The sequence below is a fragment of the Ailuropoda melanoleuca genome, chromosome X (genome assembly GCF_002007445.2).
Source record: "Ailuropoda melanoleuca isolate Jingjing chromosome X, ASM200744v2, whole genome shotgun sequence".
NCBI classification, from domain to species: domain Eukaryota; kingdom Metazoa; phylum Chordata; class Mammalia; order Carnivora; family Ursidae; genus Ailuropoda; species Ailuropoda melanoleuca.
The window spans coordinates 77,993,199-78,018,455 of record NC_048238.1 but is presented as its reverse complement, the minus strand read 5'-3'; the positions used below and the strand labels follow the sequence as shown (position 1 = coordinate 78,018,455).

General features: G+C 42.2%; 1 protein-coding gene across 1 annotated transcript in view; it reads left to right on the top strand.

Moving 5' to 3' along the window:
- Window positions 1–53: 53 nt before the first annotated feature.
- The window catches only part of TRPC5 (transient receptor potential cation channel subfamily C member 5), a 249,344-nt gene continuing 224,140 nt past the window's right edge, over window positions 54–25,257 (top strand). Inside the window, exon 1 of the mRNA XM_034649039.1 lies at window positions 54–915. The gene's annotated coding sequence lies outside the window, so the exon portion shown is untranslated. The remainder of the gene's footprint in view (window positions 916–25,257) is intronic.

The following is a 25,257-nucleotide window of genomic DNA, read 5'->3' as shown; positions in this document are numbered from 1 at the left end:
ACACACACACACACACACACACACACACACACACACACACCTCAACCGCGACGGGTTCTCCGCAGCTCGCAGACACCCAAAGGGAGAGAGAAAAGGAGAACAGGAGCAGAGGGAAGCCGGGAGCAGATAGAAGGGAAAAGGAAGAGCTCAGGGTTGGACATTTTTGGAGCTAGGGGTGGGGTGGAGAAAGAGAGCGCACCTCCTCGATTTTCCCCTCCCCACCCCTCTTTGCTTTTCTCTCCCCTTCGTTGTATAGCATTTTCCAGAAGCGGCAGCAGAAGGGGACAGAAACCTCTAGACTAGAAAGATTTGGAGGGGTGGCCGGGTCTCCCGCCAGCCGCTACCTGGCAGCTGGAGCTTGAGTGTGCGTTTGTGCATGTGAGAGTGTAAATGCGGTTCTCTCTCTGTGGCTCTCTCTCCGTCTCTTCTCTCCCCCCCCCCCACACACACTCGCGCGTCGGCCACCCCTGTCAGTTTCCCCCTGTCAGTTTCTTCCCTGGCTCTTATTGTGTGGCTGGCTGCGCGAAGGCAGTGCGTGCGTTTGAAGCGGCCCAGGTTGGGTCAGACAGCCTGGAGAAGCGGGAGACCAGGCAGGGGGCGGGTGGAGCGAAGAGTTTCTGGGCGCTGACGGAGGCTAAAGGTGAGGAGGGCCGGCCAGCCCCTGGGAAGTTTGGGGATAACTGAGGAGCGGAGGGAGAAACCAAGGTAGGAGCCAGCGCTCGCACCTCTCACCACACCCCGCCCCTTTCCCTGTGCTCCGCTGCCCACCGCGGGCAGCCTCCAGGACCGGGGCTGTCCCAGGCGGCTGCTGTTTGCGCGCCGCCCGGAGACCGAGTCCGGCGAGGCGGCCGCACCGCGCGCCCTGGTTCGCGGACACCAGACGACGCAGATCCGAACAAACCGCTTGGCCCCGGGGTAAGTCGACAGGCGGCCCTGTACCCTCTGCTTCGCTGCTCCAGCGCTGCCATAAGGGGTGGCGAGGTGCGGGTTAAGTGAGGGAGCTGGGATGCTGAGGGCTGGGAAGCGCTGGCTGGCAGGCTGTGGGCTGGGGTAGTGGGGAGCAGAGCAAAGCCAGCAACAGATTGTTTTTTGGACACAGGGAGAGAGACGCGATGGGGTGAAGCTCCAGGGGTGTTAGGAAAGGTGGCTCTTGGCAATGACCAAAAGAATGGTTTCTTTCCGGATGTTCTCCTACACCAGAGCTTTGCCCTACCCCCGTCAGTGATCTGCTCCATCCCCCGGTAGGTATCAGGCTTCCTGGGGAACCTGCTCCCAGGCTTCCTCAAAATCCACCTGGGAGGTAGATGGGCATGGGAAGAAGGACACTGGCCCTGTTGCCAAAAGCCACTTTGAGATGCAGAGAGCTGGGGTGAACTCATGAGAGTCCATTCACCCTTCCTTCTGTTTTGTTTCTTTAAAACTTAAGAATTACCAGATTCGTTTTCCTGGCTTCCTTAAAGCAGCTAGGAAATGCAAATGGGGGGATATCAGTCAGATCTCTGCTCTGAGGTAGACAACCCCCTCCCTCCAAACACATATACTGATTTGGACATTATCATACCCCCCCTATACACACACGGGTACTGAGCCGTATTTGCAGACCTTGGTATTTCTCCATGGACTCTAAGAGTGGGACTATAAGAAGAGCTTCTTTCCCATTGCCAGCCTGGGTTTCTGGCCACAGTCAGGTATGCCCTGATGGCTGAGTGGCTAGCAAGGTTATCACTCCCTCATGAAAAGCCTGAAGCATACACACAAGTGTGGAAGACAGGATCTCTGAACTTCACCCGAGTTTATTATACGAGTAGGAGAGACACGGACGAATCAATAACGTTCCCTTTGGAGATGGTGCATGTCAGCCCTACTTCAAACGAGAAATAATTACTACATTGACATGGTACTCAGATCCGCTTGTCTACTGCCATGTATTTCTCTTCATGGTATTTAGCAAATATGACAAGTTTGTATATCAGCATTCATGATTGTCTTTTGTCGGTCTCCGACTGGGTTTTTTGGGTTTTTGGTGTTTTACAGATGATTTATATCATGTCTCCTTCCCCACAGATTCTTACAAAGCTGAGATATAAATGATGTCAAATTGTACCTCTCACTCACTCTTTAACATCCGCTTGTTGTAACTCAAAAGTCATGAAAATGCATTCACGTAGTAGCAAGTTAGTTTCAAAGCAAATATTTAGCCTGGAATAAAGGAAACCCACAGGGTCAAGAGGAGCTGCTCTTGCTCTGTTTGCAAGGTTGAAGGAAAAACTGAATGCCACTTGAAATCTATGTTTTGATCCCTTGGAGATGCTGCTCTCATGGAGTTTTACTATATATATAGTTTTATATATATGCACACGGGGTGTGTGTGTGTGTGTGTGTGTGCGCGCGCTTGTGTGTGTGTGATGTTTTCTTAAAGTTGTATCATATATATATATATACACATACATACAGTGTGTGTGTATTTTTTTCAAGGACCCGCATCAACCCCATACAATCTGGGCTCTATGCTGCTGTAGCAGAGAGGGGAATGTTTGAATTTGTGCTTCCAAAGCAGCCAGGTTCTTGTGTTAAACTTTCTATTTATTACTATGTTACTGGAATACAATGAATTACCTCCTTCCAACTCAGCAAATGAGAGAAACAGATTCTGCATGAAGAGAAACTGTTTATGTTGTATCGGGCAATTTGTTCTAATGCTCACTGCCTAGAGACAGAACAGAATGAGGGTTACTCAAGTAGGATCTGAAAAGGTGCCCATTCTGTTACTTATTTTAGACAATCATAGGCAAATATCTTCTTAGATGGGTTAAAATTATACTTTCTCATAAATAGCAAAGACCAGGTTACAGACAGGTAAGAAAGAACTGGCAGTTTCATACTGGGGAAGAACGGAAAGTGTCTACAGGGACGAAGCCTGAGGAAAGCACAGGTCTCTGCTCTGTTCTCGGTGATGTGAGTATCTGGCTGCCACAGCGGGTCCTGATCCACAGTCACTCAGGGGACAAGGAGGCAGGTAGTGCAGGGATATAGAACCAATGCAGTCCCCAAATGTGTTGACAGATGTTACCCCAGCTACAGTGAATGCTCCAACATAGAAACCTGCACCAAATGCCTCTCATCACTGCCAACTATTCGAGCAACAGTCCTATGATTCCATTCTTTCTAGAATTCACAACCGGAATGACACACACAACCATACACCCTTGGAGAAGGGTGAGCCAGAAAATTAAAGACATGGTAGGAAAGAAGAGGAGAGGGACACGAGAGAGACCAAAGATGTTTTGAAACATATGGAAAGAAAACCATCCAGGTGTTTACTTTCCTTTGCTCAGCCGAGGATGGAATTAGTCCAGAAAATTGATTCCGATGTGAAGCACGCTAAAATTGCATACAATTTGCCTTGTAAACACTGAGTAAACAATGATAGAATTCCTTAGAACCAGAGAACTGGGAGCAATGGAGTACATTTTCCCTTTTGCCATCTTCTTTCACTCCTTAGCATATTAAATTTCAATCTATGAGCCATTCAGGTGCTTAATTATCAAATGGATATTTCAAATGTGTCATTGCTATTTCCTTCCAGCCTACTTTCAAATATTCTAATTTGTCTTTTGCCGTGGCTCCATCACTAAAGGAGAGGCACCAAAACATCTCTGCCGGCTTTGTTCCTGCCAAAGATGCTTGCTTTCAGCTAAGTACACTAAGCTGTTCAGAAGCCTCCTATTAGATGGTGGGGAATATGAGGGGCAGGACCTTTCTCCCCAAAGCGCCCTGCAGCCTAAGGTGTCACCAACCTAACCCGGCCTGGTCATTTTCCAGGTTTTCACAAGGGTATGACAAAGTTTGCATCCTACAGGCAGAAATCGCAGTAATCTGTTCTAGATCAGGTTGAAGCTGAGGCTAGCCAGTGAGTCCAGAGCTTAGTAGCTGAGATTTCCATAATGTCATTCTTTCTAAAACTCCGATAGCTTTCCTTCTGTTGATCGGTCTCTCAAGTCCTTTGAGCCATGAGACCAACTGACCCATCCTGATCGCAAAGGAGTGCTGAATGATTCAGCTGTGGTCTCATACACAAACGTGTGCTTCATGCTCAACTGAGCAACAACAGATGATTTCTAAAAGAAATAAAAGCTGGTGGGACAAAACAAAAAATCACATTTCGCTGGATCCAGGGAACTTTGCAAGTTCCCTAGGTTGTGTTCTCCATCACTCATTGTTGGGTGAACACTTAGATGCTGGTAGCCAATTCAATTGCCCCAGCTTTTTGCAAGAAAGAGCTGATGGTGGGGAAAAAGCTGCGATCGGGGCAGGGCCCCGTGCCCTCATTTCACCTACACAGAAATTGAGGCCCAGAGAGTAAAAGTGACTTGCCCAAATCACACAACTACCTAGGGACAGAATCAAAACCAGAACCCAAGACTGCCTACTAGTACTGAATACATTTCCTAAAGCTCTCTGGAGGTTCAGGAGCTCTCTGGAGCTCCAGGAAGTTAAGAGGAAACTGAAACCAAGTTTGCCACGATCACAACACTCTACTTCCTGGCCATGTTTATATTTACCATGTTTACAGCCATATCCTTGTGACTCGCCTTCTCACCCTCCATCTGCCCCCAATACACACACACACACACACACACACACACATACGCGTGCTTCTATCTTGGCAGCTAAGAAAACATAGCCTGTGCCCACAGCTAGCATATTCGAGTGGAGGGCAGAATTAAACATGACAAAGATTTAGCTGCTCACACTTATCTGGCTGATCTGGCTCACACCACCAACAGCAAGGCATCTAGAAAACTCTGCACTCTGCTGCACTGTCAAGCTTGAGAATGAAAACTGGTGGATTCCAGTAACTATGGCTCTGGCCTCATACATTCTCAGAACCAGCACCCATAAATGCACATGTACACACACACACACACACATTCACACACTTATTGAAAAATTAAAACAAAAGAAGCAAAAAAGACAAGGCAGATGGTTTTTACAGTAGAATCTGAGAAGAAGGAAGATTTGCGGGGGGGGGTGTTATTTCCTGCCTCCATTCTTTAGCCTTGATACCTGGTTTCAAATAATCCCACCCTAGATTTTTTTTTTTTTTAGGATCTGAGAAAATAGGCTGATGCAAACACATCTCTTATAACCCAGAAGGATGATACAAAGAACTTCTATATTGTAGTGAGGATATCATAAGGTTAGTAAAGAAAGGTTAGGATGGAGTGGGTTAGGGTCTTGCTACTCCAAGTGTGTTCCCCACAACAGTAGCACCACCATCCCCTGGGAGCTATTTATAAGTGCAGAATCTTAAACTCTTCCTCGGACCTAGAGAATTGGAATCTGGTTTTTAAGATTCCCCAGTGATTTGTTTGCATACTAAAGAGTGAGAGGCACTGGACTAGAGCTTATCCCAAAAAGCATCTGAAAGTCATTTTAAAATAAGTAATTATCCTCAGGGCACACTGGGACAATTCAAGTGGCTTATCACTTAAAAAAATTTTTTTAAATAAACTTTCCCCATGTCCACTTCTCCCATTATCCAGTGTAAAAGCCTTAAATGTAGGCAAGAGAGTTATTTAAAAGGAGGCAGACTGTTCTGCTTACCATGAGGACCTGTACTTGGGGACACACACAGACCTGAGTTCAAATCCTGATCCTGTCCACAAATAACTGGCTGTGTAAACTTATACAAGGTACTTTGTCTGTCGGCCTCAGATTCCTCATCAGTTTAAAGAAATTAATAATAGCATCCACTGACGCTGAGTTGTTACGAAGGTTACATGAGACACTAGAAGGTACTGGCATATTGTGAACAATCAATATGTGGAAGATATTATTATACTTAATATGATTTGATCACTAAGTTTAGTCTGCTAGAAAATTAGTCACTGGATATGATGTCATAGGGCATCTAGCACCTATTTCTAATTGGTGTGAATCGCATTGGGCTTTCTACAAATAGAACACTAAGAAAGACATACAAGAGTAAAATATATTTCAACAGAATGGGGGCCCCAAAACAAATATTATTCAGAAAGAATTAAAGGTGGTCCTGATGAAATCACTTCATAGAATAAGACTAAATTCAGAAGTGACCCTATTCAGGGCTCCTGGGTGGCTCAGTCGGTTAAGCATCTGACTCTTGGTTTCGGCTAAAGTTGTGAGATCAAACCCCATGCCAGGCTCACAGGTGTGGAGCCTGTTTGAGATTCTTTCTCCCTTTCCCTCTGCCCCTCCCCTCCACTCACATGCACACGTACACACTCTCTAAAACGCACACACACACACACAAGTGGCCTATTATATGGCATGTCTCAAAATTACCAAGTTAGAAGGTTAGTAGTGAGACTCCTTCTGCATGTTTGTGCATATGTGCAGTAGGCACACGCATATGCACACACACACACACACACACACACACACAAACACACCCTTCAATGGAGCAACTGTGAAAAAAATCAAGCCCGAAATAGCATTCCAGGGGAAGAACTAAATACTACTGATTTCTGGCCTGATAACCTGTAAAATGGGTGAATAATAACCCCTACTTCATCAGGTAGATGTGAAATGATCTGGGTAAAGAAAATGATGAAGGTAAAAGCAGAGAAACTCAAAGGATATTTTTTAACCTGAGTCCACAAAAGGAACAAAGACATTATCTATGAAGCTACAGTGATTTTTCCCCTAGAAAGTAATGACTTGATATTAGATAAGAAATACTTTTCCTTATCAACACATCTGGCAAAGGGCAGCTCAACAACAGTTAACACTTAGAGAGTGCTAAGTTATGTGCTAAGCATTTTACACTCAGTGTCTCGTGTAAACCCTCAGGACAAGTCCATAAAATAGGTACATTATCCTCTTTATTGTACAGATAATACTAAAGCTCAAAGGAAGTAAGTAACTTGCTCATTGTAGACTTTAATGACTTAGGTAAACACTATGCCTATCACTATTTTACAGGTGAAAGAAATGGGAAACTCCTACCTTCTCCCAGCTCTCTACCTGCTCAATTTTCCCACCCATAAAAGATGATAGGTATAGTACCTATGAATTCCAATAATTCTATGAATTTTAATAAATTTTATGCATTTCAATAAAATCACTAAGCACTTGAGTCTCCAAAAACTTCTTGGTTGGCATATGTAGTCTGGGGCAGCCTGATTGCAAAGACACAGAGATGGGCACTACAACCTCTGGGTCCCAGTCCTTTGGCATGTTTGAGACCTCTAGCTCTGAGGCACTGAGGTTGCCCAACAGCCATTGATTTTCAAGAGGATCAGATTAGTGGGCCATCAATAATCTTATAATAGATAACATAGATCACTAATTTCTAAGATTTCTGTGATCACGCTTAATTAACAATAACAATTGCTATCAATTATTGAACATCTCTGTATTAGTACTCCATTGTGGCCATAACAACCACAAATTTAGCAGTTTCAATCAATGCGCATTTATTATTGTTATAGTTCTCCACGTCAGAAATGGGACACAGAGATCACTGGGCTAAAAATCAAGGTGTCAGTAGGGCTGCATTTGCTTCTGGAGGTCCTAGGGGAGAATCCATTATTTTTTTTGTTCATTTGGGTTGTTGGCATATTCACTTGCTTGCAGTTGTAGGACTGAAGTCCCAATTTCTTTGTTGGCTGTCAGTTGAAGGCTTCTGGGAGCTCCCCACATTCCTTGGTCTGCTGCCTCATTCCTCCAACTTCAAAGCAAGTCAGGACAGGTGAGTCCCTTCACACGTTGAATCTCTCCTACCTCTTCTTCCTTTGCATCTCTTTCTCTGACTCTTCTGCATTCTGCTGCTTTTGAGAGCCCGTGTGAGGACATTGGGCCCACCTGGATAATCCAGAATAGTCTCCCTATTTGAAGGTCATCTAATTATCAACCTTAATTCCATCTGAAAAAAAAATCCCTTTTGCCATGTAATCTAACACATTCACAGGTTCCGGAGATGTGTTGACATATTTAGAGGGCCATTATCCAGTCTACCATAATCTTCTTGGTTCTGAGTGTGACAAATATGTTAGCTTAAATAATCTATGTAATAGGTATTATTATTCCCATTTAACAGATGAGGAGACAAGATCAGGGAAGTTAAGTGGTATGCCTGATATTGCACAGCTAGTAAATGGTGGAGGCAAGATTGGAACATATGTCTCTCTTCCTCCAAATCTTGCATTTCCCCCTTGGCCTACATTATACTGCCTCTTCATTGTCAGAAAGCTCTTTTGTTTGTTATTTTTGTTTTCCTTGTTATTTTGTTTTGTGCTTTCTCTTTTTTATTTAAATTTTTGAATAGGTATTTTATATCCATTGCTCAAAAATCAGAATACATAAAAGGATATTCAGTGAAAAACTTGCTCCCACTATCTACTTGGTTGCCACCACCCCTTCCTTATTTTATTTTATTTTTTACTGTCTAAAACTTCTGAATGCAAATGCAAGAAACTACGTACTGATGTTCAGAAAGATCTTTACATCATAACAAAATCTCTCAAACTATAGCTCAAATCTATTTTGTCCTTTTGTTGTGTTCTCCCTACAATGTTCCTTTGGAAGAACTAACATCTGTATTAAGGGACAGATCTTTGAGCTAATCAGTTATCCAAGCAACTGGTGACTACACCCAGTTTCTAAAATACTGTATAATACCTGTGGCCCCTTGATGTTCACCTGAATACCCTGTACACTATATAACCCTAATGCCTCGATATCCCACACTGGGGAGAAAACCATAACCATAACAAATTCATGAACTATACCTAATATTATATAGTAAGAAGATGACCATATTTTCAAATAAATAAGCTCAATATCTTACTTATGAATAATCTTTGAAAAATTGCCACAGCTTTCTATCTACCTTGCAAAAGAATGTGGAACTCTTACATAATTGTAAACATTGAAACAGACTACCATATAGTTGTGGCATGCTATGCAGCAACAGGCACACACACACAAAAACCCACAAAAAATTACATTTAATTTTAAGCAAAGAATTGTGCAGAACTGATCACAAAATCAATACACCACAGTTAATTATTTTTGTTACCCCTGCTTGGGGACATTGGTCTTTAGGTGTGACTTAAGAACTGCCCCTTCCCAGCATTATCAGTTGCATACAATATATACTTGCCTTCTAGTAGCACAAAACAGAACATCTTATCACCTCTTTTTGTTTCCATCCTTTAAGCCAGTGTTTTTCAAAATGTGGGCAATGATTCATTAGTGTACTTTGAAATCAGTTTAGCAGTTCCTCACCACTATTTTTAAATTAAATCGATTAAAAGGGAAAAATGTGAATCACATAAGGGTAAACATTGTTTAAAGACACTTTTGTTCAGTAATGCATGTGTGTGTATGTGTGTGTGTATGTGTGTATGTGTGCAAATGTGCATATGTTTGTGTGTATGTTGGGTCCAATGTAAAATGTTTTTCTTGCTGTGGGTTATTGTCAAAACGTTTGACAAATATTGCTCTGAATGACTGGAACCACTGACCAGATGTTATAAACAATCTTTATAACTAAATGAATCTCTGGGGTGCCTGGGTGGCTCAGTCGGTTAAGCATCTGACAATTTCAGTTCAAGTCGTGATCTCAGGGTCATGAGATCGAGCCCTGTGTGGGGTACCACATTGAGGGTGAAGACTTCTTAAGATTCTGTCTCCCTCTCCTTCTGCCCCTTCCCCCCACATGATCGCTCTCGCTCTCTCTTTCTCTTTCTCTCTCTCTCAGGAAAAAAAAAAAGAATCTCTGCCTAAACCTAAAAACCGTGATCTTTCTGAACTATGAAGGCATTCCATGCTGTACCTTGGCAGCGTAGTCCCTAATCTGTAGCAATGCTCAGAAAGCAGCAAGGATCTAAAACGGTGGGAGAGGGAGGGGAGGAATGAAGGGGGGGTAAACAGAAGGGGGAATGAACCATGAGAGACTGTGGACTCTGGTAAACAAACTGAGGGCTTCGGGGCGGGGGGGGGGATCGGGATAGGCCAGTGATGGGTATTAAGGAGGGCACGTATTGCATGGTGCACTGGGTGTTATACGCAACTAATGAATCATGGAACTTTACATCAAAAACTAGGGATGTACTGTATGGTGACTAACATAACATAATAAAAAATTATTATAAAAAAAACATAATCTGCTAAGTGAAATAAGTCAAGCAGAGAAAGACAATTACCATATGGTTTCACTCATTTATGGAACATAAGAACTAGGAAGATCAGTAGGAGAAGGAAGGGAAGAATGAAGTGGGGGGTAAACAGAAGCGGGAATGAACCATGAGAGACTATGGACTATGGGAAACAAACTGAGGGCTTCTGAGGGAAGGGGGGTGGGGGATTGGGATAGGCCAGTGATGGGTATTAAGGAGGGCACATATTGCATGGTGCACTGGGTGTTATATGCAAGTAATGAATCATGGAACATTGCATCAAGAACTGGGGATATACTGTATGGTGACTAATATAACAAAATAAATATTATTAAAATTAAAAAAGAACACTAAAAAAATAAAAAATAAAACGCAAACAAACAAAATTTTAAAAATCCAAAAAAAAATGAGAATGCTTTCTCTCTGGGTTATAAGAACATCTGGAGATTTAGAATATCTGCATTTGGAACTAAGCTTCCCAGTTGTCACTTCCTTTGCCATCTCTTAGATATAATCACTCAGGGGCCCTGACCAGTGCTGAACATGACCTGAAAGGTCTGCAGTTTACATTAAATGTTCTACCTCAAGAGCTTCCAGAGACCTTTGTGCTATAGACTGTGCTGTCATCTTCACACAAAGGTCATCTCCAGAAATTTTTCCTGGTTGAGTAAAATTTAGTCTAATGATAACTACCAAGCAATGAAGAAAGATTGACAGGAAGGTATGTTTGGGGATAAAGTGAGGAAAAAGCTGATGACATGGTGATGCATAGGTAAAGTTTTTCCTAGAATGTTGATATTGCAGAAGAGAGGATTTTTACGTTTTTCTGTAGGGTAATAATGCCGGGGAACAGAAAAATGAGAGGACTAATGGGGAAGAAAGAAAGAGATTGTTAAGAAGCAATTAAACAATCCAATCTCCAAGTGGTAACTGAGCCCCTACAATCAAGCCCTTGACATATATTCACTAAATGTAGACTTGATGGAAGGCACTGTGGGGTGCAAATGTGCATCCCCATCCTTCTCCCTCTAGGAACTCACAACAGGGTCAGGAGTGAGTGGATGACAGGAGCAAACATGAAATGAAGTCATGGTATGGCTGAGTAGAACATTGTGGTTCATGGTTTAAACCCATGCATCCAAGAGACAGAGCTGGAAAGTTGGGTTGTGGTAAGATTGTGGAGGACTTTATCTGTTAGGCTGTGGCTGGATTTAATTTAGTGGATAAAAGGTAGATAGCAATTGATTTGGAGATGAGAAATGAAATAACGGTGACAATGCTTTGGGATGATTATTCTGGAAATGGTATGCAAGAAAGATGGATGGAGGAGCAAGAAATTGCAGGCATATCAGTTAGGAAGCAATTATAGAAATCTAGGGGTAAGGAGTAAGTAGCACTGTGGTTAAATAAGGAATCTAAGTCCAAACCCATTTTGGTGTGATTCTAGCTCTGCCACTCTGAGCCTTAGTTTTCTCACCTGTGAAAAAAAAAAGATACTAAGAATACCTACCTCACAATGCTATGAAGAGGAAAATATAAATATAAAACACTTAGCCCAGTACTTAGCCACAGCAAACACTCATACACGTTAACTGTTACAGTGGTTATTATTGTTGTTTTTTTACTGTAGTAGTGGACCTGGAAAGGATGGAGCATAAAGGACCCATAAATGAACAATAGATACACTATGATGAATGACTATATATGTATGGTGAAGGTAGTCAAAGATGACTGCAAGTTTTATCCAGGTGACAGAAAATGGTGACGCCATAACGAAATACAAAGGTAGGGTGAGAAGGGAAGATGATGAGTTAAGATTTCAATATCGTATTAAGTTTGAAGTCAGACAAGACACCCTCATGAAAATGCCCATCAAAAAAATTGAGATGTGGAAATGCAACTCAAGAGAGAAGTTAGGAAATGAGATGAAAATTTGGAAAGTCATAGGTATAGGTATAAAAAATAGATTGGAAAAATCTCCAAGGGAAAAAGTCAGAAGAAGGAGAAAAGTGAATAAAGTAGAACTTTGTAGTCCATGCTTATTGGAGGGAGAGGAGCCAGAGAAAGAGTGATTGAAGGCAAAAGGAGACCTGTGTGAGACATTATGGAGAATTCACGGAAGAAAACATTCTATGCTCTGTGGACATGTTTATAATCCAGTTGAAACAAGTTGGCTTATAGACTATGATGGAAAGCTTTATAAAGTATGAAATATGTAATAGTGAAATTCAATTTAAACACATAAGCTCTCAGTTCCAAAATATACCTTATCTTGTTGACTAGAGAAGTCAGGATGACTTCATGGGTGTTTTAGCTCTTGAATGCTGAAAGGCATTTGGAGATATATGGAGGGGGGTGCCTTTCAGATGAGAGGAACTGTATGATCAAAAGTGAGGAGTTAGAAATGGGCACATCAAGTTTAAAGGAGAGAGAGGTCATTCTGACAGGAGTGAAGGGGAGAAGATTAGAAAAGGGAAGAGAGGAAAATTTTTCAAATCAATCACATAGCTAATCTCAAGTCCCAGTGGAGGGAGATTTAAAATGTTCAGTCTCATCTTGGCTTTAAAGCTGGATGTTCCATGTCACTTTTTGCTGACATGTAACTGGACTCCCAGGTTTCTTAGTTAAGTGACTGAGTGGACAGCATTGCTGTTAACAAGAATAACGATGTATGGAGGAAAATAGCAGGTAAGGGGAGGGGGTGTGGGGGTAGGAGAGAAATGATGTATTAGGTTTGGAACATGTTGAACTGAAGGTACCAGTGGGACATCTAAGTACAGATGTTAAATAGGCTGTTAGATATATGCATCTAGTTTTCAAAGGAGAAATCTGAGCTGGAGATACAGATTAGGAAGTCAATATCTGATCATAGCACAATAATAACACGATGATAATGAATATTTTATTAAACATATATTAACAACATGGTTCCAAGAGTTCTCCAAATAATAAATCATTTAACCTTCACAACAACCTTATGAGGTCACATAAGTAGTATTTATTGGAGCCAGGATTTAAACCCGGGCAAGTAAACTAAAAGCCCATGGTCTGAGTTACTACATTAACAGCAGGTGTGAGCCATGGAAGTAGAACCAATTACTCTAGCAGAGTAAACAAAGAAATAAGTCAACAATTGATCCTGGGAAATACCAACATTTGAGAGGCAGATAGAATAAAAGAAGCTCTCAGAAGAAGACTATGGATCATAAAGGTAGAGTGAAAACTGGAAATGAGTGTTGCCTTCAAAATCATGGGAGGAGAAAAAAGTGGGGTGTATCATCGGCATTAAGAGCTTACCCATTGGATTTGACAAACTGAGGAGCCCTGAATAATGTAATGGTTAGAGCAGGGGCCAACAAACCACAACCATTGGCCAAATCCAGCCCGTTTCCTGTTTTTTATATGAACTACAAGCTAAAAATGGTCTTGATAGGGTTTTTTAAATTTTGTTTTATATTTTATTTTTGAGAGAGAGTATCTGTGCAAGCAGAAGGGAGGGGCAGAGGAAGAAGGTGGGAGAGAGAATTGTAAGCAGGTTCCTTGCCCAGCGCAGAGCCTGCAGCAGGGCTTGATCTCAAAACCCCAAGATAATGACCTGAGCAGAAATCAAGAGTCAGTCATTTAACTGACTGCACCACCCAGGCGTCCCAGTCTTCACATTTTTAAATGCCTGAAAAATCTCAAAAGAAGTAGCACAGTTCATAGCATGTGAAAATTATGACACTCAACTTCAGTGTCCATAAATGAGGTTTTATTGAAACACAGTCACTCTCATTCACTTATATATTGTCTATGCCTGCTTTCCCACCACAAGAACAGAGCTGCACAGTAGCCCCAGAGGACATCTGGCATGCAAAGCCTAAAATCTTCACTATCTAGGCCTTTATAGAATAAGTCTGAGGATAACTGAGTTAAAGTATGGACTCTTATGTCAGATTACCTCTGTTCAAATCCTAGCTCTACCACTCACTGGACTATGTGGCCTCGAATAAGTCACTCAAAGGCTCTAACTACCCTTGTCTATTAAGTGGAGCTTATAGTATTTACGTCAGAGGGCTGTCATGAGGATCAAATATGACTTTTCATACAATGTGCCCGACACAGTGTCTGTTTCACAATAAGAACCTAATAGGTATTAGTTGCTGTAAATGTTCTGATGTGGTAGAAAGGAGTCTTGGAGACAGAATATCAACTGTAATGGGTGGCAAAAGGAATTGGAGATGAAAACTATACAACAGGAAACTATGTTTTTGAGAATTTTCACAGTGCAGTTGAGGATGCTGGCAGAAGTATCTTGAATGGGAATTTGTATTTTCGATGATGAGACTCAAACACATTCAAAGGGAAGAATTGAGTGAAGAAAATCTGAGAAAAAATATGGCACAACATACAGCGGAGGTAGGAGGTAGAGGATCAAGAGCAGGGGTGCAGAGATTCGCCTTAGAAAGGAATAGGACCACCTCAAAAAGTAAAGTAAAATTGGATACAGATATAAGATTTGCCATGGAGTGGAGGAAGAAAGGCTTTTCTCTGTGAGGTAGGAGACAAGCTTTTCTGTTGTGAGGAAGGGGGCAGGGGGACAGGATGGAAACCCATCAATGAGACTTTCAAAAGGAAGTTGACCCCAAGAAATTTAAAAAAGAAGCACGTATAGAATAGCACCATGGGCTTGGCAGAGCTTAGAAAAATCAGAACTTGGTGGCACCAATGTGCACAGCCAATGTGACTTTCTCTTCAGGTACTCAAAAGCCTGAGAGAAGAAATCTAGGAAATGAAGGGCGGAGTGGACTCAGGACTTGAAAAAGCGTTGAAAGGCTTGGAAAATAAATACAATGTTAACCCTGGCAACCACTTGAACCCACACCAGCCTGTCCTTGGAACCACCACCTTGTCAGCAAACTCCGAAACATGCTCATCTTTATCCTGTCTGGTGTGGTATCTAGTTCGCATGATGGCACGGCCTCCCAGACATTTCTGGATTTATTTCCCTGCAGTCTCTTTGCAACATGAGAACAAAGACAGTACACTGGAAAGGTCTGAGGAGGAACATAAACTATGACTTTGTGGAGAGAGAATGATACTGCTAAAGGATGGGAGTTAGTGCCAGCGGTGGCTTGAGGACCTAGCAAAACTCCATGAGCCCGACAATAAACCCCTTTTAATTTACAAGATGTAAGACACAGGCTTTATGGTGTCCCAGCGCATATCCAAATAAAATGCTACAACAGCTGGTATATTCGGTTTGGTTCCCTTGAGACCCCAGAGGTAAAGGCAAGGATAACAGGCCAACTCCTGTCTGGGTAAACCAAATGCCGAGCAGGGATGGGAGAAAGGACTGTGTCTTGCTAGTTGCCCAAAGAGGCTGAAGATGGAAGAAACGAATGCTTTGGCTAAGAGTCAAGGTGGCAAGGAAGAAATGGAACAATGAGTACTCCCAAACAGGTGCCCACTGAGGTCCCGTGGTGATGTGCAGCTCAGCTGACATAACAGGGTAGATCTGAGGATTCTGTATGCATTCCCTTCCTACTGGTGAAAGAGCATCTCCTGTAGACATTTCTCCCTCTCCCTGACCTTCTGACAAGTGTGGGACCCAGACAAGTGTGCATTCTCCTTGGAGGCTGCCAGGCTCATTTGGTGAGCCTATTAAAATGATGTAGAAGACCGGTTTGCAGTCAGATAGCACGTCACAAGGCATTTCCCAAAGCACTTTCTCATTTAGCATTTTAAGCAGACAGGTGCAGTATCAAGAGCACTGACCTGAAAGTTGAAAGAGTCCTCGGTTTAAGCACTAGATCTGCTACTTACTAGTGGTGTAAACTTAAGCAAGATGTTCAACCATTCTGGGCCTCAGCTTTTAGCATTTCTACAATGAGGATAATAAGAGTACTGTCCTTATAGATATGTTATGGTGATTAAGTAACAGTGTTTAGTACAGAGTCTGGCTTATGATAAGCATTCATTGGCTGCCATCACTGTCATTATCATTATTTTCATTTACCATATAATGACCCTGAAGCATGACTTCCAACAAAATTGGGCTTAAATCTTGGCTCTGCCACATAACCTTCCTGAATCGGTTTCCTCATCCTAAGTTTAAATCAGACTTCCTGATCAAACAAGATACTTTGTGTGCAAAGGTACACACTACTATCCAAATGCTCATTTGCTATTTGAGAGCTTCACCTCATTTTATAGACAGGAACAGGGACCCGAGTGGTAAAGGCATTTATTCAATGAAGCAATGAAAACGTGGAATGAGAACCCAAGGTCCTCTACTCCCAACCCATGGCTCTTCCCACTTGTATTCTGTGGGATGCGCTGGTCCTCTACCCAGAATAGAGGGTCCCCACTTGTCCCAGCAGTGGAGGCTCTGCTATTATGTGTGGACCACTGCTGCTCACCAGCCAGAAAGGCAGCAACTGACGGAGGCCCTTTCAGGCAGATGTCAGGAGCGAGGACTTCACACACTTCTTTGTCCTGGTAGCACCCGAATAGTATTTGAAAATACAGAGCTCTAGCTACCTTCACTCTCAAAATACTTTCCTTTTCCCACTAGCACCCAACCTTGGTGTCTGAATTTCCATCAGGTGAGCTTTGTTCCTGTAAGCTTCAGCCCTGGCTCCAAAGATGAACTCCCTAGAATCTGCATACAATGCCTGCTACCTAGGATCAGTCATCAGTTCAATATTGGGAATCAGATCTTCAGCTCTTTTTCTCTCTGGGAAGGGAAAAAAGGAAGATCTAAGGTACAGGACACTACTCAGGCCTCTCATACAGCTAAAGGGCTCTAGAGATCACAGGGAAAATATTACAAATGGAGAGAGAGGCATATGAAACGTAGGCTGTTAAAGCAGGCTATCCGTACGCTTTCTGGGAATGGAGGGACAGGAAGGACCAAAAAGACATCCCTGGAATGTGGAAAAGAGTATGGGCTTGGAATGGAAAGGTCAGGGTTCCCATATTACAAGCAAATTTCTTAATCTCTCTAACCTTAGTTTTTTCACCTATAAAATGGGATGATAAAGCTATCTACTTCACTAGATTGTTTCAAGAGTAAGAGGAAGACTATGTGTGTAAACATGCTTATAAATCCTTGCCCAGATATAAGGGATTATTAGGATGCTGACAACTAAAGGGACCTGGTAAACTTCTCAAAGGAGGCTCAAGGTTGCAGTGACCTTGACAGCTAATAGCCAGGTGAGATGCACCAGCCTTCCTCCCAGCCCATCTGCCATTCACTGGAACCTGCCATGCTTAATCTCTGAGTCCATCACCCTCCTTACCTCTGCCAAAGGTGAAAACTTTATCAGCTTTCCCTGGGGTTGGCAGTAGGTCTCAAGAGCTTTGATCTAAGAGCGGTGGACATGGACAATGGGCAGAGGGCAAGGTGCTTGAGACTGCACGCCTTTCCACTGGCCAGCTGCAGCCTCCAGACAGACACAAAGCCCCTGGCACCAAGCTGAAGAGGCAGAGACAATTAGGATGACCTCTCAGGGACATGGCTCTGGCGTCATTAAAGCAGTGACATAATTGGCCTGCCAAATCTGAGACGGCAGACACACGTTCTAGCAATATGGCAAAACAGTTGTCTCAGCAAATTAATAAAACAATATAAAAATAATTACCGAGGCTATTAGCAATTTTTTCATCTCTCCTTTCCCCCTCCCTGACACTGCTGGTCCCAGAGGCCCCACAAGGGTGGAAATCAATGGAAGAGAGGCAACAAGGGAAGGAATGGCTTGGGCCAAGGACCCTATTTGGCCAGAGGTTGCCAAAAGCCCTGCAAAATGTCTGCCTGTAAGTCCCAGGGATCCCCACAGTCTTCTCTGTGAGGAAAGCAGGCAGGGATAGGCTAAAAGCCACTCCCAAAGAGGGATGGAAGAGAGATGAGACTGGTAATAAGACAGAGAAGTACCTAAGGCCCACTAGTCAGGGTCCTAGGAGTCAGCCCTTGCCATAGAGCTGAAGGGCCCTGAGCAAGGCTAAGGCTCCAGGTCTGTGAGGTAGCTAAGTAGAGAGAATGGCAGGATGCTGGGCTTCACACTCCACTCTGAAAGGGTAGTCTCACCATGCCTTCCTCTTTTTTTTTTTTATCATCCCTAAATAAGCTCTGAACCTAAACTGACAGGAAGAGGGAAGGTCGTTATGAGAGGTAAAATCAGAAGTGGTAAGGAAGAAACAAGGCTAGCCCCATTATTCCTTAAATGAAAGAATTTAGGTTTCTTTGTACTCTCCACTAGATTTCACTTAATTTATTTTATTAAATACTTGTTGTATGTCAGACACTAAGCATTTTATAAATATTAACTCATATAATCTTCAAAACAGCTCTATGAGATAGAGACTATAATAATGCCTCTTTTACAGATAAGGAAGGCAAAACACAGGGACATGAGGTAAATTGCTTAAAGCAACACAACTATTGAATGGTGAAACCAGTATTCAAATCCAGGCTAGCCCAATTCTAGAGAAGAGATTATGCTCTTTGCCTCTATTTTAAGCTGATAATGTAAATTCAAACTGTACACCTACCATGTTCCATTAGAATTCTGCATTTATTTGTGGATGTCCCCACCATGCTAAGAATTGATGGTAGTCCCCATGAGGGCCAGGGACAGGCTTTGCTTGTTCATCACCAACACCCCAGGGCTTAATATAGGTACTGAATGATTGAATGTGTTTATTAATGAACTACAGATTCAGTGAGTATTCTCTGCAAACCAGCCAAGTACCAAATACTATACAAAGTGTGTAGGATGCTGGGGAGAGTAGATAAGACCCTTCTCCCTACCCCAAGCTTATTTTATTTGTGAAAAACAAATAACTGCAATACCTTGTTTTCGATGTATTTACAGAACTATCGACAACTCAGGGACCACAGGATCAAAGAAGCAGCAACATTAGGGTCTACATATAGCACTTAGGGAGAGCTATCAGGAGGGGAGGTAACATTTAAGCTGCAACTTAAAGAAGTAGGTATTCACAAGCAGAGAACAGGTATCAGGTGAAGGCATCCCAAGCCAAGACAAAGACATAAGGAAAGTCAGAGGTGTGCCAGGGACAGATAGTAAGTATGGTGTGGCTGGGGTCTAGGATGCATGAGTGAGGGTAGCAAAAGATACCTTTGGAGAGCCGGGTAGAGGCCTACTGATCAATTCAAACTTGATCCTGTAGCCAGAATAAAACCATCAGCAAGCTTTTAAGTAGGAGAAAGATGTGATTGGATTTGTGTCATGGAAATCTCATAATCACCAAGTGAAAGATGGAGAAGAACATGAAGTCAGGAAGACCATAAAACAGGAGGGTGCAATAATCCAGTAGCTTGGCAAATCCAGATGGCAAAGCCCTGAACCCAGACAATGGCAATAGGAATGGAGAGAAGGGAATGGAGAGTAGAGGTTTTAGAGGCTATACTGATACCTCTTGGTGATGGAGTATGGGAGAGTCATAGAAAAGGGGGATTCAAGAATGACTGCCAGTTTCCTAGCCTGGGAAACAGGATAGATGGTATCACCAAAAACAGTTACGAAACATGTAAGGTAGGTTAAGATGGGGCTGATGATGAATTGGTATTAGATTTGTTGAATTTGAGGTATGTGTGGAAGGATTACATTCCATTAGCAGTGCTCAGTAGGCAGTTTGAGACAAAGATCTTAACTTCAGGAGAGAGAGGTAGAAGGAGATGGATTTGATATTCATTGCTGTATAAATCAGTCATTGAAACTATGTACATGAGTGAGATTGGTCTTTGTTAAATCACCTAGACCATGACTTGATCCATCCTATGTTGTAAGGGAGCCCATTATCTAAACTTTCGATAGGGGGATTATTCCCCATACCACAGTTCTAGATGTTTAGGAAAATTGATCTGTTGCAATGGACAAAGCAGAGGGTTCATTCCCATTCTGAGGGCTTGAGCCAAAGACCCTGAGTGCTTCCTTCCTATTTCTGAAGATAGCTGCCAGACATGTGTGGGGCTGCCACAGTGGACAGCATCTCCATGATCTCTACATTGCAGGAGGGACTTCATCTATCTTCCAGTTGTCCCTTGCCCCGATGACTGATTGACTATTGAGACCCAGAGCAAAGCTTGGCAATAGCCTTTCCTTTTCAGAGGAAAACAAAGAATAAAGAGAAGGAGAAGGAAATGGGGGAAGGGATAGAAGTGGAGGAAAATGAGGAGGAAGTAGAGGAGGAGGAGGAGAAAGAGAAAGGGCATCAATGCTAAATTGCTTGATGACCCTGAGTGAGTAATTTCTCCTCTGGTGTAACTTGGGAAATAATGATATCTACCTGATCTACCTCACAAGAGAGCTGTGAGAATCAAATGAACTAAGGAGTATGAAAATGTTTTTTAAAATAAACTGTAAATGAGGGGTACCTGGCTGGCTCAGTCAGAAGAGCATGTGACTCTTGATCTTGGGGTCATGAGGTCGAGCCCCATGTTTGGTGTGGAGATTACTTAAATAGATAAATGAAAACGTTTTAAAAAATACACTGTAAATGAAATATAGTAGAATTCCAAGCACAAAGACCCATGGGCTGTACTTTCCAATTTATCATTATTCCAATCAAAAATGGTACTCTACATCCATTTACTTTCCTATGTATGACAGAAATGACCATGGAACTTTGTTATTTTGGAGTGTGCATCTGTTTGGGGTGGGGTGAGGAATATGTTGGCTCATAGACAAACTATTAGAAATGGCTTTGGAATAAGTAAATGTTTAAAATGCTAAGTAGGTTTTTATATACTACCTGACATTATTCTTTTAATCTTTCATATATATTCCTTCAGTATCTCTTTTGCTTCAAGGAATTCATTCAAGCATACACTACTGAACACAATCCCCTGTGAGGAAAGGAAAAAAATCTTCCTGTACCTCTTAGTCTGCTCTTAAGGCAAAAGGGATCCTTTATTTAAATTGATAAAATAAAAATGAAGGCATCATTAGTTTTCTAGGGCTGGTGCCTTCAGTTGCATAAAAAAGCAGCAAGCATCAATCCCTGAGATGTCTGGTAGTTCTCAAAGTCCGAAAATGAGCATGAAGACATATGCTAATATCAAGCAGAAAGACAGTGCGGCACAAGGGAGTAAGGAGGAAGACACATCAATGAATAAAAGCTATTCAGCCCCTATTGAGTACCAAAAAAAGGTAAGTCCAGGTAGAACCAGCAGACTTATAATCTGAATGAAATAGCAAGAGAGATGAATCAGGACACAATGGAAATGATCTGTCATAATTTCAGTTGGCCCTGCCTATAGTCCAGACTTCAAATGTGCCAGTCTAGAATCTCTAGGATTCTTCCAGAGTCCCAAGATACAACAATACAAAGTGGACTTAGACAACAAAAATAGCTCCCTGAGTCTCATCCTTTTGCAAACTAGCCTAAGACAGCTTTAAAGAACTTCTAAGCAGAGAAAACATTTCTGGCAATGCCACTATTCTTCAATATTGTGGACTAGAAGCCTGAGTCATCTTATTTTCCACCTTTCCTTTGCCCCATATTTGAAATCAAGTCATTAAGTCCTGTTCATTCATCTTTGACATGTTGTTACTCTATATATTACTACATTTCCCACTGCTACTACTGTAGTTACAGTCCTTATTACTTCTTGTCCCGACCACTCTAGTAGCCTCCTAGCTAGCCCAACTGCCTCCAGTCTCTCCCTGTCAATCCATCCTGCACACTGTTACCAGATGCGTCCTCCCTTGACACAATCCTTTTCTCAGAACCTTCAGTTGTTCTGTACTACCTACAGGATAAAGCTCATACTCCTTTCCCATGCACCCTAGGCCTTCCATCATCTGGCACCAGCTACATTTTCAATGTGATCTCCTTTCGTAAATCCTTTACTCTAGAAAAACTACTACTGTAGTATCCCCCAGCACAACATATGCTTCCCCCACATTTGCCTATGCCATATATTCTATCAAGAATATAGTTCCTGGGGAGCCTGGGTGGCTCAGTCATTGGGCATCTGCCTTCAGCCCAGGGCGTGATCCCAAGGTCCTGGGATCAAGCCCCACATCGGGCTCCCCGCTCCCCTGGGAGCCTGCTTCTTCCTCTCCCACTCCCCCTGCCTGTGTTTCCTCTCTCGCTGGCTGTCTCTCTCTCTGTCAAGTAAATAAAAAAAATATTTTAAAATAAAGAATATAGTTCCTTCACTAAACTACCCATCCTTCAAGAAGTATTACCCATCCTTCAAGATCTAGCTCAAATTCTACTTCACCCAACAAATATATTTATTGCATGTCTAGTATGTACCAGGCATTCTAAAGCCTTTGCTAGCCTTCCACGTCTTTGTTGATTGTTCCTTCCTCTGATGTCATAGGATAGTATCTGAACTTCACAATTGACCCTTTTAAATGATTTCCATTATATTATTCTTAGCCATAGTTTTCTGTGTAAACATTTTCTCTTCCCAAATAGACTCATCTCCTTGAGAGCAGGGTCTCCATTCTGTATTTTTTTCTATCCAATCTTTATTCCACACCCTGAAAGTTATACATTGCCTTGCATACAATAGGAAGCCAATAAACATTTTTTCAATTATTTTTATAACAGCATATTTATAATCAGAAATCTTATTTCTTTGGGAGAGAATTGTCAGGCAGCATCAAAACAATCTAAATGAAGCACAGCAAAAGTAAAATAAGTTGGCTATCTCTGCCACAACACAATTGAATTCCAAGTCTAGAAGGAAAATACATCTTGCTGATTAAATGGAATGGCCTGGAGATACAAAGAATGTCTACATCATATAGGAGAAATAGAAAGATGACTATGACTCATAAAGGAAAATCAAACCATTATATCATTGGAATAAATAGTTTCTGGTTTTAGGCAAGAGAACTAATTCAAAATTCTCAATAACTTCCAGTTAGGGATTCACTTTAGACTTCTTACAGATTGTAGATTAGTATTTAAAAAAAAAAAAAAGAGCAAAGAGGTGAACCAGCACCAGAAGAACCTGCTTCTGGACTTTTGCCTTTACTCTCTTTCCCTCCCTCTCTTATACTGTTTACTCTCTGCTGTGTCCCCAATTATTCCTAGGGCCCCTACACACACACACACACACACACACACTCAAATATGAGTGTGGAGGGGGAGAGAGGGAGGGAGGGAGGGAGGGAGAGAACAAGAGAGGGAATGGGAGAGAGGGAGAGGGGAGAAAGAGAAAGAGGAGGGAGAGAAAGCCAGCTTCCTTGGTAAAGGTTGCACTTCCCCGCCTCCTTGGAGCACTCAAATTCAGTTGGTGAGTGTGGGACTACAGTCCTAACCTCAAACCAAATGCCAGAGACTCTCAGGGAGATTGCTTCCTGACCTACTCTGCCTTCATCCAGCTCCTCTTCTTTTGCTTCAGCTCTGATTTCAGGCTCCACACTCACCTCAGATCTGAAGACTACTAATATGGTCTTCAGTTTTCCCCTGCAGCACTCCTCCTCAGACATGGCTTTGAGTTCTCCCTTAGCCTCAATTTGTACCTGGTCTCCCAATGAAACAAGCCTGTTTTAATATCCAGGAAGTAGCTCCAAGTATTCCCTAGAGGCTTGTACACCATAGGGAATATAACAGGGTTGAGTGCTGGTGTTCAGTAGGAGATGAAGGACACCTTCTGTCAACTTTCTTTTTCTTGTGCTGCCACCTGCCCAGTAGACTTCAGCACAGATTTGATCAAAATTGAACTTGGCCATAGAGCAGACAGAGCTTGGTACAGTCCAAGAAACCCTGTGGGAGTTTAATTAATAAACAGTTGTTAAGTAGTTTCAATTGCCTACACACTGAATCAGACACAAATCAGAATGGAGCCAACCCTGGAATTGTTTTCCTCTGCATTGGAGGAAAGTTTCTAAAGACAAAACAGATTTAGGTCCAGGAAATGGCCAATTGTTGGGAGAGTCAAAGGGAAAGTCAAAATTAAGCCATCAAGCATTTTCATCTAGGAGTCCACAAAATAAGAAAATCAAGAAAGAGGTTTTATCTTTCCCATTTCACAGGGGATCTGTACAGTCATGAGTTCAAAGAGAAAGTAAATAGCACCTAACAAATAAACCGTTTCCTGGGAAGACTTCTAAAATAGGCTCTGTCAGTAGTTTTCAACCTTTTTTATTTATCTTTTTTTTTGCTTCTACAGCACTCATACAAACAACATACTCCAGTTAGCAACATATCTCATGTACAGAATGATTTACTGTGAGAGCTTCCCTTGGGAAGTTCTGATATGATTATGTGCTCCCCCACTGGAGAACCATTGAGCTAAATTAGGGTGATCAGTTCAACCAAACACAGGAATCAGAAAGCACCAATGTCTTTGACACAGGGACTCAGATAAGGTTCTTTATTTCTAACTTGTTAATATCCAAGTAATTTATTATGCCTGTGTAATTATTATACTCTGATAAGAACACCCTCAATGTGCATCAACATTGGAAAATGTCAGATCCTAAATCCTTCAAAAGACATATTGCTAGTATTATTTACAACCTTACTTGAATTTATAAGAGTAATATTTTTTAAAGATTTTATTTATTTATTTGACAGAGAGAGAGACAGCCAGCGAGAGAGGGAACACAAGCAGGGGGAGTGGGAGAGGAAGAAGCAGGCGCCCAGTGGAGCAGGGAGCCCGATGCAGGGCTCGATCCCAGGACCCTGGGATCAGGCCCTGAGCCGAAGGCAGATGCTTAACAACTGAGCCACCCAGGCACCCCAAGAGTAATATTTTTATTCTCTCTTGTTTCAAGTTCTGAACAGTTGTATGTGGCCCTGGGTGGCCTTCCCTCCCTTCACAGTATATAATTTCATCATTCTGAGGTAGTTTGGCAAGGGTTGACAATTTAAATGTCTTCAGGGGCCAGACCAAATTACGTAAATATGGAAATGTTTGGATACAAGACAATTGAGAGTGGTGAGAACTATGGTAATCGGGAGAGGACATGCTCACCAAAAGACTTATATTCAAACCTTTTTTTTAATGTTCAATTAGCCAACATATGGTACATCATTAGTTTTTGATGTAGTATTCAATGATTCATTAGTTGCGTAAACACCCAGTGCTCATCACAACATGTGCCCTCCTTAATACCTA